Here is a 12033-nt window from a genome sequence, read left to right as displayed (position 1 = left end):
GCTGCACTATGCCAACTCCTTTGCTATAGGAAAACACAGAGCTACTTGCAGAGTAAATTAAGTCATTGTTCCCCAACCCTAAAAGCCAATACAAAGCAAATAGATCAACCCTGGTGTGTGTGTGTTTATGTGTTTGTGTTTGTGTGTGTTTGTGTGTTTGTTTGTGTTTCCTATCTAGCCTTGGAAAGTTTAAGTAATCTTGCAATAGGATTTCTGAATTTTAGCTTTGACATATCAGCTGCACTATTGCAACAGGATGAATGAAGAGACTGATTTTGTATTTAACATAATTTTAATGTCAATAGAGTGTTGACTAGAAATTTAGAAAAACCAAGTGGGAGGAACAGAATTATTGTTTATGAAGTCAATGAATCAGTGGAGAAAAACAAATGGGTATTAATGGCACATGGATCATAATTTATCAATCATAATTATAATATCTGCTTAAATAAGTCTTTATTAAAGGAGAGCCAATTTAAAAAGTCCAGACTACTCACTCCCTGGGCTGATGCTATGCTTGTCAGATGGTCTTGCAAGAAAGTTTGTATTTTATAAAGGGGACTCACTTCATGTAAAAATCCTAGAGACAAATATTGAAATTTCAGCAAGGTACCAACTGTGCCTTCCTCCCTCCTTACTTTCTGCTCTGCCTCCTCCTCCTCTGCCTCCTTGTTCTTTCCTCTGTAGATTCAGGTGGCATTGCTTTGATGCACCCCAATACATATATCATCCAACTCTGGCATTCTTACCAGGTGGCCTTGGTCGTTTCTAGCTTCAGCCGCAGCCTCCAGTTTCATCAGTCACTTGAGTGCTCTAGGTGTGCTGCCCTGTAGTATGACTTGGTTTCTACAGTGTAACATGGTTCCTTTTCCTTCATTCTCTCACCCTATGGACAGTTTGAAAAAAATGTAAGAAACACTGTAAGATTATTTATAATTATTGGACAAAATCAGATATCTTCTAAAATCCTTAAGTAACTCTCTCTTATAGCCTCATTTGCATTGCAGCCAGTCTTTCTGTTTTCTCCTGGGCTCTGGAAATACCTGCACCCCCCACAGATCTTCTTGTGTGAATAACGGTGGCATTCTGGGTTTTTCTAAGCCCAACTCTGCATGTTCAGAAACTCCCTGATGCTCAGTGTCTGATAGTGGTCAGTCTCCTTTGGCTCTTATCAGTCTCCCCTTTTCCATCATCTGTGTGTAAGGGGGCAGTGAGAGTCAGCTAGATTTCCTCTCCTCTAATATAAGTTAATTAGCCTTCCCTGGAGGGCAGATACCATGTCTTTGTTAGTTAAAGACAAGGGGAAAGGTAATCTCCATTATGAATTTTAACTGTGGAAACTATAATATACAAAAAGCTCGTAGTTTTTAATAATTATTATCATTTTATTTTATTAATTAGTTTTTGGTTGTCTTATTTATTAATTTATGTTGCCTGCCACTGACATCTATGCAAATATGGTAAGAGCCCATTGACCATGAAATGGGAGCTAATGGTCAAGGGATAGCTGGGATATCCTTTTTCCAAACTTTTATTCAGGGTTATTATACTCTCAGCAAAATGTAGAGGCAATTAAACAATTTGAGTTAATATTTGCCAGTCTCTTTTTTAAAAATGGATTTTATTTATTGGGATCTCCCTCTTCTTTCATCACTTCTGCATATAGAATTGAACAATTAAGCAACTATTTGTATAATTCAGCTTTCAGAGAGCTAAAATTGTCCTTGTCCTATTTAATCTTACCCTTTGAAAAACCAATCACAAAGTACAGGTGGGAGAAGTTTTTCTAAGAACAGCAACTGCAAACTAGTAGGTTTAATTCCTGACATACTGATTGAGATGAGCACTGCACAGCTGAGTAACACAGTTCACTCTTGTCCTACCAAGAAGCTGCTCCTTAATAGTTTTCTAGTCTCTATAGTCAGAGCCTTTTTAGATATTAGTCCTAAGAACAAGCCAAGAACAATGAGTCAGGCAGAAGTTGACAAGAAATAATGTGGTTATATAAATGCTTTAGACCTGAAAGTATTTATCAAATTTGATCAACTGAGTACTGGGGCGGGGGGAGACAAAGAGTATTTTGGCTTTTATAAAAGCTTATTTTAAGGAAATTATGTACATCATGGCCTAAGGAAACTTAACTACATTCTTTTTTGGAATAAAAAGCTCCATTACTACAATGTTGATGTTATGGAAACCTATAGAGGAGACATTCTGATTAAAATTAATTCCTGTTACTATGAAGGTAGAATGCAGCAAGCCAAAGTAGGGGGAGGGTGAAGAATATGCTTTAAGGAAGAGTGGTTTCAGACTATAAAAATGTGAGTCTAGAAAAGGAGGGAATTGGGATGATTTATTTAACTAAGGTAATGAAACTTAAAGGTAATCTAAGTAATGGTTTCTACAGTAACCTAAGGTGCAAACCCCCCCAACTGTGAAAATTCAACTCTGAATGAATTTTAATCTATCACAAGAAAGTATATCCCTATTTATTGACCAACAAAAGAAGTTCATAGAGAAACTTCCAGAGGATAAGTCCATAGAGAGAAATGAATGGCAAATCCTTATTCCTAAGCACTTTGGAAATTAAATTTATTATTCTAATGTTTCCGATTTTGTGGTTAGTGTGGAATTGAAATCCCCAATAAAGCTCTTAGTGAGGATGAAGGGAAGGATCGCTTCTTTTTAAAACTCAGTTCAATTCAATTCCACCATCACTTGGGAAGTCTCCAGGATCTCTAGGGACTCCTCTTCAGTATCATCCTCAGGTGCAGAAGTCCCAGTGTGCTGTTGCTGCCTGTTTGGTTATGGAGAGTTTGGACCAGAGCACTGGGATACATTTTTTGATTTCTCACTCTTTCTCCCCTTCATTCTTGATTTTCCAGAAACTTCTTAGTTACTTGTAATCGTTTTTCCTTCTTAATTTTCTCAGTTCCTTTGTAGCATTTTACTCCCTCATTCTATTGAGGTGAAGGAGTTCTTGATGGAACCAAGTCTCTTTCATGAAAGATTTAACTTTACTGTCATTTATGAACTGTGTCATGTATGATAGCATGTTTTCACAAAGATCCCAAGAACAATGGCTGTTTCTGAGACTTTCAGTGTAAAAACAATGCCTGAATTTCAGTTGTTGGCTTTTTGACAACACACAGGAATGAGAGGTGAAACATCCTCTAGCTCTGTGTTTTCTGCTTTATGCTTGAGGTTTCCACACAAGGACATCCTGCACATTATCATTTTTTTAATGTAGCATCATTTTGCCTTCACCCTTCACCCTCAGGCCAGCTACCTCATCCATTATCACGGGGTAATAATAATGCTATCATCATTGCCAACCAACCTAGTCTAAGTTAATGTCAGCTCTCTCCTGGCTACCAAAGTAGCTTTCTAATTGATCTCCCAGCTTTCATTCTCATCTCTCTGCAGTACAACAACAATCAGGGTGGTCTTTTAAATGTAGAAGTTAACATTTCCTGAAACACTCTGAAGGCTTTTTATTTTTAAAAACAACATCTAAACATAATTTGATCCCTCTTTCCTCCATGACCTTGGTTCACACAGTTCCCTCTCTTGCACATCAAACCCAGGCCCACCAGCTTCCTTCTGGCTCCTCTTGTAGGCCTGTTCCTTTTTGCATGCTGTTTCTCCCATTGTTCCATGACCACCCCATACTGTCACACAGCTGTGGATCACACTATTGTATTTGCAGAGGGTCTCCCCAGCCAGTACACCTGCGGCAGCCACACAGGATCATCCCACCACCTACCCACGTGTCCCCCCAGTTTCATGTATTGGACTCTGAACCTCCAAATTCATATACTGATGGTATTCAGAGGTGGGACCTTTGGAGATGTTTAATACTAGATAAGGCCGTTAGGGCAGGGCCTCCACAGTGAGGCTGGTGGCTTCACTAGTGCAGGAAAAAGCCGAGAGCTGATGCATTTTTGTGTTGCACCATGTGATGTCCTCCTACGTGTCTCGATGACCAAGAAGGCCGTCACCTGAGGCCGAGCAGATGATGTGCCATACACTGGGCTTCCCACCCTCCAGAGCCATCAGCTAAATAAACCTCTTTTCTCTTTTAATTACCCAGTGATAGCAACAGAAAGTGGACTATACCTCTTTCAAGTCTCTGCGTACACTTATCACTGTCTGATGCTCATACTTTATTGTTGTTTCATCGATGTCCTCACTCAGTGAAATGCAAACTTTTATAACTGATGGCCATGTCTAGCTTGTTTGCTTCCCCAGAGCCTGGAATACTATTTGGTTCATAGTGGGTACCAAATAAATATGTATTGAATGAAAAATAACCTCCTTTACATTTTCCACCTGAGATATCATATTATAAACACTTGATAAAAAAAATCTAGGTCTACCACTAATTCAATTAATTAGAATTAATGAAATCAGTTAATTGCATTCCCTAAGCAAATAGTGAGACAAACTATATCTTTCCTATAATTAAACAGAGTATCTCTAATGTGCTTATATTGAAAAAAAAAGTTTTTGGAGGGAGGGATGGAGGGAGAGAGAGAGAGTGAGAGAGTGCTCTCATCTACTAGTTCACTCCCCAAACACCCTCAGTGGGCAGCAGTAAGTCAAGCCAAAGCCAAGAGCCTGAAGCTCAGTCTAGATCTTCCACATGAATGCAGGAATTTAGTTGCTTGAGTCATCATTGTTGCCTCCCAAGGTCTGCATTAGCAGAAAGCTAAAGTCAGGAGTTAGAGATGTGTATAAAACCCAGGTACAGGGTATGGGTGTTTTTACCAGGATCTTACCAGCAAGGCTATACGTTTGGCCCATATTTTTTTTTAACAGTGAATTTCTATTGCCCTTAAACTGACAGTAATTTAATATATTTCATTGATTTATGCCCTTAATTTGAGTACTGTATTTAATTTTCAGCATCAAAACAGATTATTTTATCTTTCTCTTCTTTCTAAGTTTAGTTTCAATCAGGGGCAACCATAATTTTGAGATCTGAAGGCAAAATGTCTTAAAGATCTTCATCTGTAAGAGAAGTATATTGCAAAGGTCTGTGCCTGGATTTGTGATGCCAGACAACAGCCAGCAGACGAGTTATGACCAGGGGCACTTTTTTGTTTTTGATTGACCTTAAGTAGCAACAGTAGGATAGTGCTTTGTCTAGTAAAGCTTCTGTTTTAATATTAGAAGTCGGAGACAATGCCCAGAATGCTTCAAGTTTGGAAAAACAAATTTATGATTTACTCAAGCAAAAAGTATGGGGAATGTAGGGACTTATTCAGACACTTTTCTATGACTCATGCATAGAGTTGCTTTTAAAACCAACTCAAAATTTTAGAGCTCCTATCAGAAAACCAGTTGTAATTTATTTAAGTGTGATGTGTGATCCTTAAATCCATGATCATTTCACTAGGACCCAGACTCTGGTATAATATTTTCCAACTCTAGCAGGATGATCTATTAGTGAGGTATAAAGTCAATTCAGTAAGTCATGATCAGCAGGATTTTTTAAAAGGAAATATAATAGAATTGAATCAAATTAGACTATCAGAGGGCATCATGCATTGTAAAGTTTCTAACAGTTTCATTGATATTTTCTATCAGTTATAGACTGTAGTGTGTATGGATTGATCATATAAAATATATTTCTCATTGTGAGAAGGGTAAAAATATCCTGAAGGCCATCAGAGAATTTTGGATCGAATTAGATTAGGTTCATCTGACATAAAATGAGGAATAATTAACAGAGGGAATTTTCCCAATAGTATGAGTACCAGTTCCTAAAAAGGGGCAAGTTAAATTGACCCTGAACTTAAAGGAAAAAGACTTGGGGAAAGGGGAGAAGTTGGTCAAAAGGCACAAAATTTCAGTTGGTGAGGCAGGGTAAGCTTTGGAGACCTATTGTACAGAATGATGGCTAGAACAAATCATAAAGCATTGTATGTTTCAAACTAGCTAAAGGAATAGTTTTTTAAATGCTTCTACCTCCAGAGAGTAACTATGTGAGGTGATGAATTTGTTAATTAGCCTGATTTAATCATTCCACATTGTAAGCAAATATCAAAACATCACATTGTATTCCATAAACATACACAATTATTACTTGTTAATTTCAAGCAAAAATAAAAACTAAAAGATTACAAAAACAAAATTGGTGAAACACTGCAGAGAAAGTGTTGGACTCCATCATTCATAATTCCTTTAACTATAGCTCTACATTTTTGCCCATTGATGATTGGTAGCTTGTTTCAATGGTAGTTTGGGTTCCCTAACCAGAAGTTGTGGTCTGTAGGTAGAAGGGGTAATATAATTCATCTGTGTGTCTTGTAATACTGTGGATAGAGAACTCACAGAATTTTTTTTAAGCTGACAAATTGAAAAAACAAAGAGGTGAGTATCTCAAGATTCAATGGATCCTAATCAGTTTATCTGCCCATGCAGTATAAACTGTAGTTTTGCCCATCAACCCTCCCTGTCAGTAGCACACACATCAAGTTTATATCTGCATGTATTTTCATTCCAAGTCTGTCTTAAATGTATTAAACATGGGCCATGAGATAGTTATCAACTATCAGAAACACATTTCAAAAATTCCAAATAGCTTTTCACAATCAACTCCGTTTTTTTAACCCTCAAATCTGTGATTTTATCAGGGAAAGATATCCTGTTCCCCTAGCTTGATTTGTTTTTCTTCATTATGGTAAGGTCAGAACCCAGAGGAGGTAGAAATGGCTTTAGGTTTCTGTTTAGATTCCTTTCATCTAACTCAGGTTTAGAAGCAGCTCCTCCTTCACAATCCAAAGTCATTGAATTAAATTAAACAAGAGACTCCTGAGAAGAAGCCAAGCATAACTAAAGTCTTGTCTCAGACACATGTCAAGCTTGGTTAAAAATTAGACTCCCCTATGTTATTGCCAGGAAAGAAGGAAGTCTCTTTGAGTAGGACCCAGCGAGGGTGAATGGGTCTCATGTTAGTTTTAGGCGATTTACTTTTGTATTTCTCTTTTGTAGCTCACAGCAGGTCCTTTTAGGAGAAATAAAAGAGCTTGCTCTGCAATCCACCTTTATTGTTTCACTGAAGAGTGGAAGCAAAATATATTTCAATCAGAAGAATTATTTCTGAGTGCTATAAATGTTTCTGGAGCCAACAGAGAAAGCCTTGGTACATTTAAGGTCAGGGCTGATGTTTTAAGAGAAAAATTTTGATGGTCAACCCATGGGGAAATAAAATTCAATACTACTCTAAGTGAACTATCTCATTGGGTAGTAATGAGGAGATAAGACCAGAAATTCCAGAGATTAGCTACACTAGATAGGATTCCTAGACTTCTAAAGGGAAAAAAAAAAAAGTCTGCTAGGAAACCCAGGGACTCCAAAGGAACCTGAGTGCCACTGTTTTATAGCACAGCCACCTTTCCATTGATTAGTGTTAATGAGATGAGAGGGCTCCACATTGATGGATTATCAAAGTCTCCCTAATCTTGTTTTTTACTATTTAATCTTTCTTGTTGCTAGGGTTGGAAATACGTGCAAAGTAAATCCTTGTTTCTTCTTTCACTTGACCTTATTCTGATTCATCAAATTGATTCTCTTACACTCTGAACTATGCCAATTATTGTGTCTGTCAAGCCATACATTCATTAGACTACCAGGGCTAATGGACATGCTCTAAGAGCACATTCATCTTTAGAAATACGGTAAAAGCTAATTCTTTTTGGCTCAGCAAAGCTCAGGTTGACATCTTGCCACTCTTCTGCTGCCAGGAATATCTGGTGACTTAATGAAGCAAAGGTTTTAAACACACAACTCAGTGGATTATTCAATATCCAGGTTTGCTCTGGAGTCTGTGAAAAAGGATTAACACTTTCAGTTCTACAAAAGCCCAGGCGCTGAATTAAAACACAAGAGGGCTCCCAGAATGGACAGTTCATCAGAAGGATTACAGAGTAACTTGTACTTCATGAGCCCATTGATCTTCCTTTTCATATGGTATTTAAAAAATAATCTTTTATGTGCCAGTGGTAATGCAACTGGATTAGTGGAGCCAACGGGCTGTGACTGTTTAAATATTAATTGGGACAGCGATGTCTAAATCAGTGGTTCTGAACCCTCACTGCATATTAGAGTCACCTAGGGAGTTTTTATAAGTTGCAGATGCCTAGTCCCTAACTCCAGAGAGACCACTTTAATTGGTTGAGGTGGTGCCCTGGCATCAGAATATTGTAAAAGCTGTCTAGGTACTTTTCATATTGAGTCAGCATTAAGGACCTGTAGAAATAAATGCTAAGCCAGAATGGCCTTTTGTTACCAGAGCACCTAACTCAAACATTCTCTGCTCTCAAATATTCTTAATGTGTGTGTCTTTCAATAAAAGAATTGAGTGAGCACCCTGTTTTCATTCAATTCCAATCACTCTGGCCTTTGCCATATTATGGGCTATGTTGATTGCAATTAAACCATTTTGGAATTTTTGGGAAGATTTTTTTTTAAATGTTCAAAATATACTCAATGGGAAGTTTATGTTTTAGGAAAGTTTCTTTGATTTTTTCCCCCTTGTCATGGAATTTATTTATCAGAGGAAAAAAAATGTGAAATACACTCAAAGAGTCTTTGCCAGTCCAATAAGCAAGCAAGCAAGGAAGTAAACAAATCTCCTTAAACCTGTGTTATTTAGTTAGTTGAGCTGACTAAAATGGAGGAGACCATCAGTTATTCAAGAATTTATACTAGGAAAACAATCAATGTTATTTTTCCAGGTGGTGACCTATAAACAGAAATGTTAACAAGAGATTTAGAATTAACTACTTGTGGCATTTTGATGGAGTCCAAAGGCTTTTCTCAGCCTTACAGTCACAGGGTTAGCGGTGGAGCTGGAACAACTGTGGCTCTTGTCTCATAATCTGTGCTCTTCCATTTAGGAGAAGAACCGTGGGAACTGAGTGAGTAGTGAGGGAGGCAGAGACAACTTCACACTGAGTCTTTCCCTAGAAGATGAGTGTTGTTTCTAAGTTTCTCTCCAGACTGCCCCTCCTGACTCTGTGTGTGTCTCAGTGTGCTTGTGAGTCCTTGTGGAAAGGTCCATGTTGACTTCCTTTTCTGTGTTGCTTGTGTGCTTTGGGTCACTGGCTGGTTTACACAGGGCGCCAGGACAAGCAATGCTGAGGGAGAGCTGATGACCTGGATCCACAAGCAGGGCCTGAGTCCTCTTTTTTTTTTTTTAAGTTTAATTTATTTGTTTATTTGTTTGAAAGGCAGAGTGACAGACACAAATGCCTGTAATAGTTGAAGCCAGGAGCCAGGAACTGCATCCATTCTTCCTTACGGGTGGCAGGCACCTAAATGCTTGAGCTATCACCTGTGGCCTCCCAGGTGCATTACAGGAAGCCTGGAGTAGTCAGGACTTGAACTAGACACTCAGATAAGGGATGTGGGCACCCCAAGCCAGTTGCTTAACCGGCTGCACCACAATGCAGGGTCAGATTTCCTATTCTGTCTCCTCGCAGACCTTTTGTTTCCTGACACTTCCCCGCTAATGATTTCTCCTATATTCTGTGAAGGAGCCACCTTATATAAATGCTCCTATGCCTTGGAAAACTACTTACCACCTTTCAGATGCTTCCTTTGAAAAATGCCAGAAAAAGGGAGAAGCCCAGCCATCGCAAGCAGAAGGGAGCTGACATAGAACAGCCTTTCTGGGAAACGAACCCTGTCCTACTTTCCTGTCTTCTCTTTTTTGTTTTTTGGTTGCAAAAATGCAGAACTTCTATATTTCTGTCTGATTTCTCTTCATGTTTTTGCTTTTCTAAAATATTTTGGTGTGACCTATACACTAACTTCATACTTTCTTTTTCTAATAATTCTGACAATTTGCTTTCTCTAATCCAACTCTCCTCCCTGACTGGTCTGCCCACGCAACATCTCCCAACTTTTGGGTCATGCTAATTTTATTGCTCTATAAAAAGGATTCCCATTGATGACATATTTTGGGGGTTTATCCTTGTTTAATTTTATGATGCATTTTATGACACAATACTGAAAACTGTAGTATTATCTCTTATTATAAGGCAACTCTTTTAGTCTAGAGGAGTATCCTCAAGGGACATCCTCTTTTACCATGCCTAATTTCTAATCCAAGAGCCAGTATCTTCTGATTGTCAGAAATAACTTTGTTCTGCTTTTTGTCCTATTTTTCTTGTATATTACTAGCTTGTCCTACAATCCTCCCTTCTCTTAACACACATGCTGTTTTCTGGCATATTTTTTGTGGCATATTTCATACATGTAGAACAGCATAGAAAATGACAGTGAATACCTGTTCATCAGCAAGTTCAATAAAATGTTGACATTTTCTCCAAACCTGTTTAGTTGTTTTGAAAGCCAAAAGCATGGCAGAAACAATTAGTCACCTAGATTCCCCTGCTTCTCTCTTCCCAATTATTTACCAGCCTCCTTCAAGATAAATTTGTTTTTTATCATCTCCATGCATGTATTTTGTCATTATCAAACACATATATCCTAAACAGTCACATATAAATACAAATAAGTACTCCAATTTTATGTATAAAGTACTATTCCAAAACTACATTTTTTGTGCTGCTCAGTATTATGATTCTGAAACACATGGCTTATGTTTATTTGTTGTAATTCCTATATTATGTTCTATTGAATGTTCACTTTGTCCATTTAACCAATTGATGGGCATTAAGTCTGTTTCCAGTGTTGAGTTCCTACAGTGTTTGAACATTTATGTACCTGTCGTCTTGAGCAAATGGACTTGGCTTCCCCCATGTCCCCCGTGCATTTCTAGTTGTTGTAACAGGTCTTCCCAAATTAAACTTTCTTGCTGCTTACTGTCAGGGGGCCAAAAGGCAAATTTCTTTGTTTCCATTTCATTTCAGTACACTCTAAAAGTGTCACTAGTAAGTTTCTGACCAGGACAATTAAAAGGTTTTGGGCTACCTGGTTAGAATAAAAATAACCTGTAGTGTGAACTCTGTGATCCATTGGCTGCCTTCCATGTAAATTTGCACTGCTCTTGTAATAGATAATTTCTGCTATGTCACATGCATCACATTCCAATTCAGCATCTGTTGGGAATTTAGAAGCAAATGTCACATACATTCCTCTAGGTTGAGAGGCCTGTTTCCATGGGATCTTTCAGATACATACAAGGGTTCTTCAAAAAAGTTCAAGGCAAGGATTTCAATTGTTTGCAATAAAATACTTATAATTTTTTTATTTCATTTCTCCACAAACTCTTTTTAAAGTCTCCTAAACTGATCAGAGATTTGATGTTTAAGATCATGACTCCAACTTTCTGTTAGAGAGGGTGCTTTTTCTGTGTGAAAACTGGAACCACAACTACAGGTTTCTAATAATTGCTCTCAGAATTGCGCTGCCTTTTAATCCTACCTCTGTCCTGGGCTTGTTTGTCTATACAATAACAAGGGAATCTTTTTTGCAGAACGTCATTAGATAATTTTAACAATTGAGGACACATTGACTTCTGGGTTCTTTAATATTGCATTTTGCATTGAGATTGGTGAGAGTTTGGGTCAATCATGGCAACTCCTGCTTTGTGGGATTGCTCCTATTTTTCTCCCCAAGCTGGCCCCTTATTCCTAGGCAGATACAAGTTCAATTTTCTCTTTTCTGCAGTCACAGCTGCTTCAGGTTGGAAAAGGATGCTAAGGCAACATCCGCTTCTCCTTGTTCTCTGATGAGCTCCAGAGGAGTGAACTAAGCCAGGCTGCACAGACTAACGCTCACCTTACCTCATATTTTGTTTGGTTACAGACAGTTTCAAGTTTGATCCTTGTGATATCCTACAGAGCTGACAACTTCTGTACTACATGAAATCTCATATTTTTGTAGAACTTTTTCTACTTCTATCATATAGCCCACCAGTAATTTTAACCTGAGCCACATCTGTTCCATTAGAGAAACCAGGGCAAGGGCCAACATTAACAAACAGAAAGGATCAATTCCTTGAGTCAATACTCTGACTGAATAAGACTCATGGTTCCTCAACTTTCGATAAACTAT

Source organism: Oryctolagus cuniculus, chromosome 14 (genome assembly GCF_964237555.1).
Source record: "Oryctolagus cuniculus chromosome 14, mOryCun1.1, whole genome shotgun sequence".
Taxonomy (NCBI): domain Eukaryota; kingdom Metazoa; phylum Chordata; class Mammalia; order Lagomorpha; family Leporidae; genus Oryctolagus; species Oryctolagus cuniculus.
The sequence above is the reverse complement of the archived record's forward strand: the minus strand, read 5'-3'. Positions refer to the sequence as shown.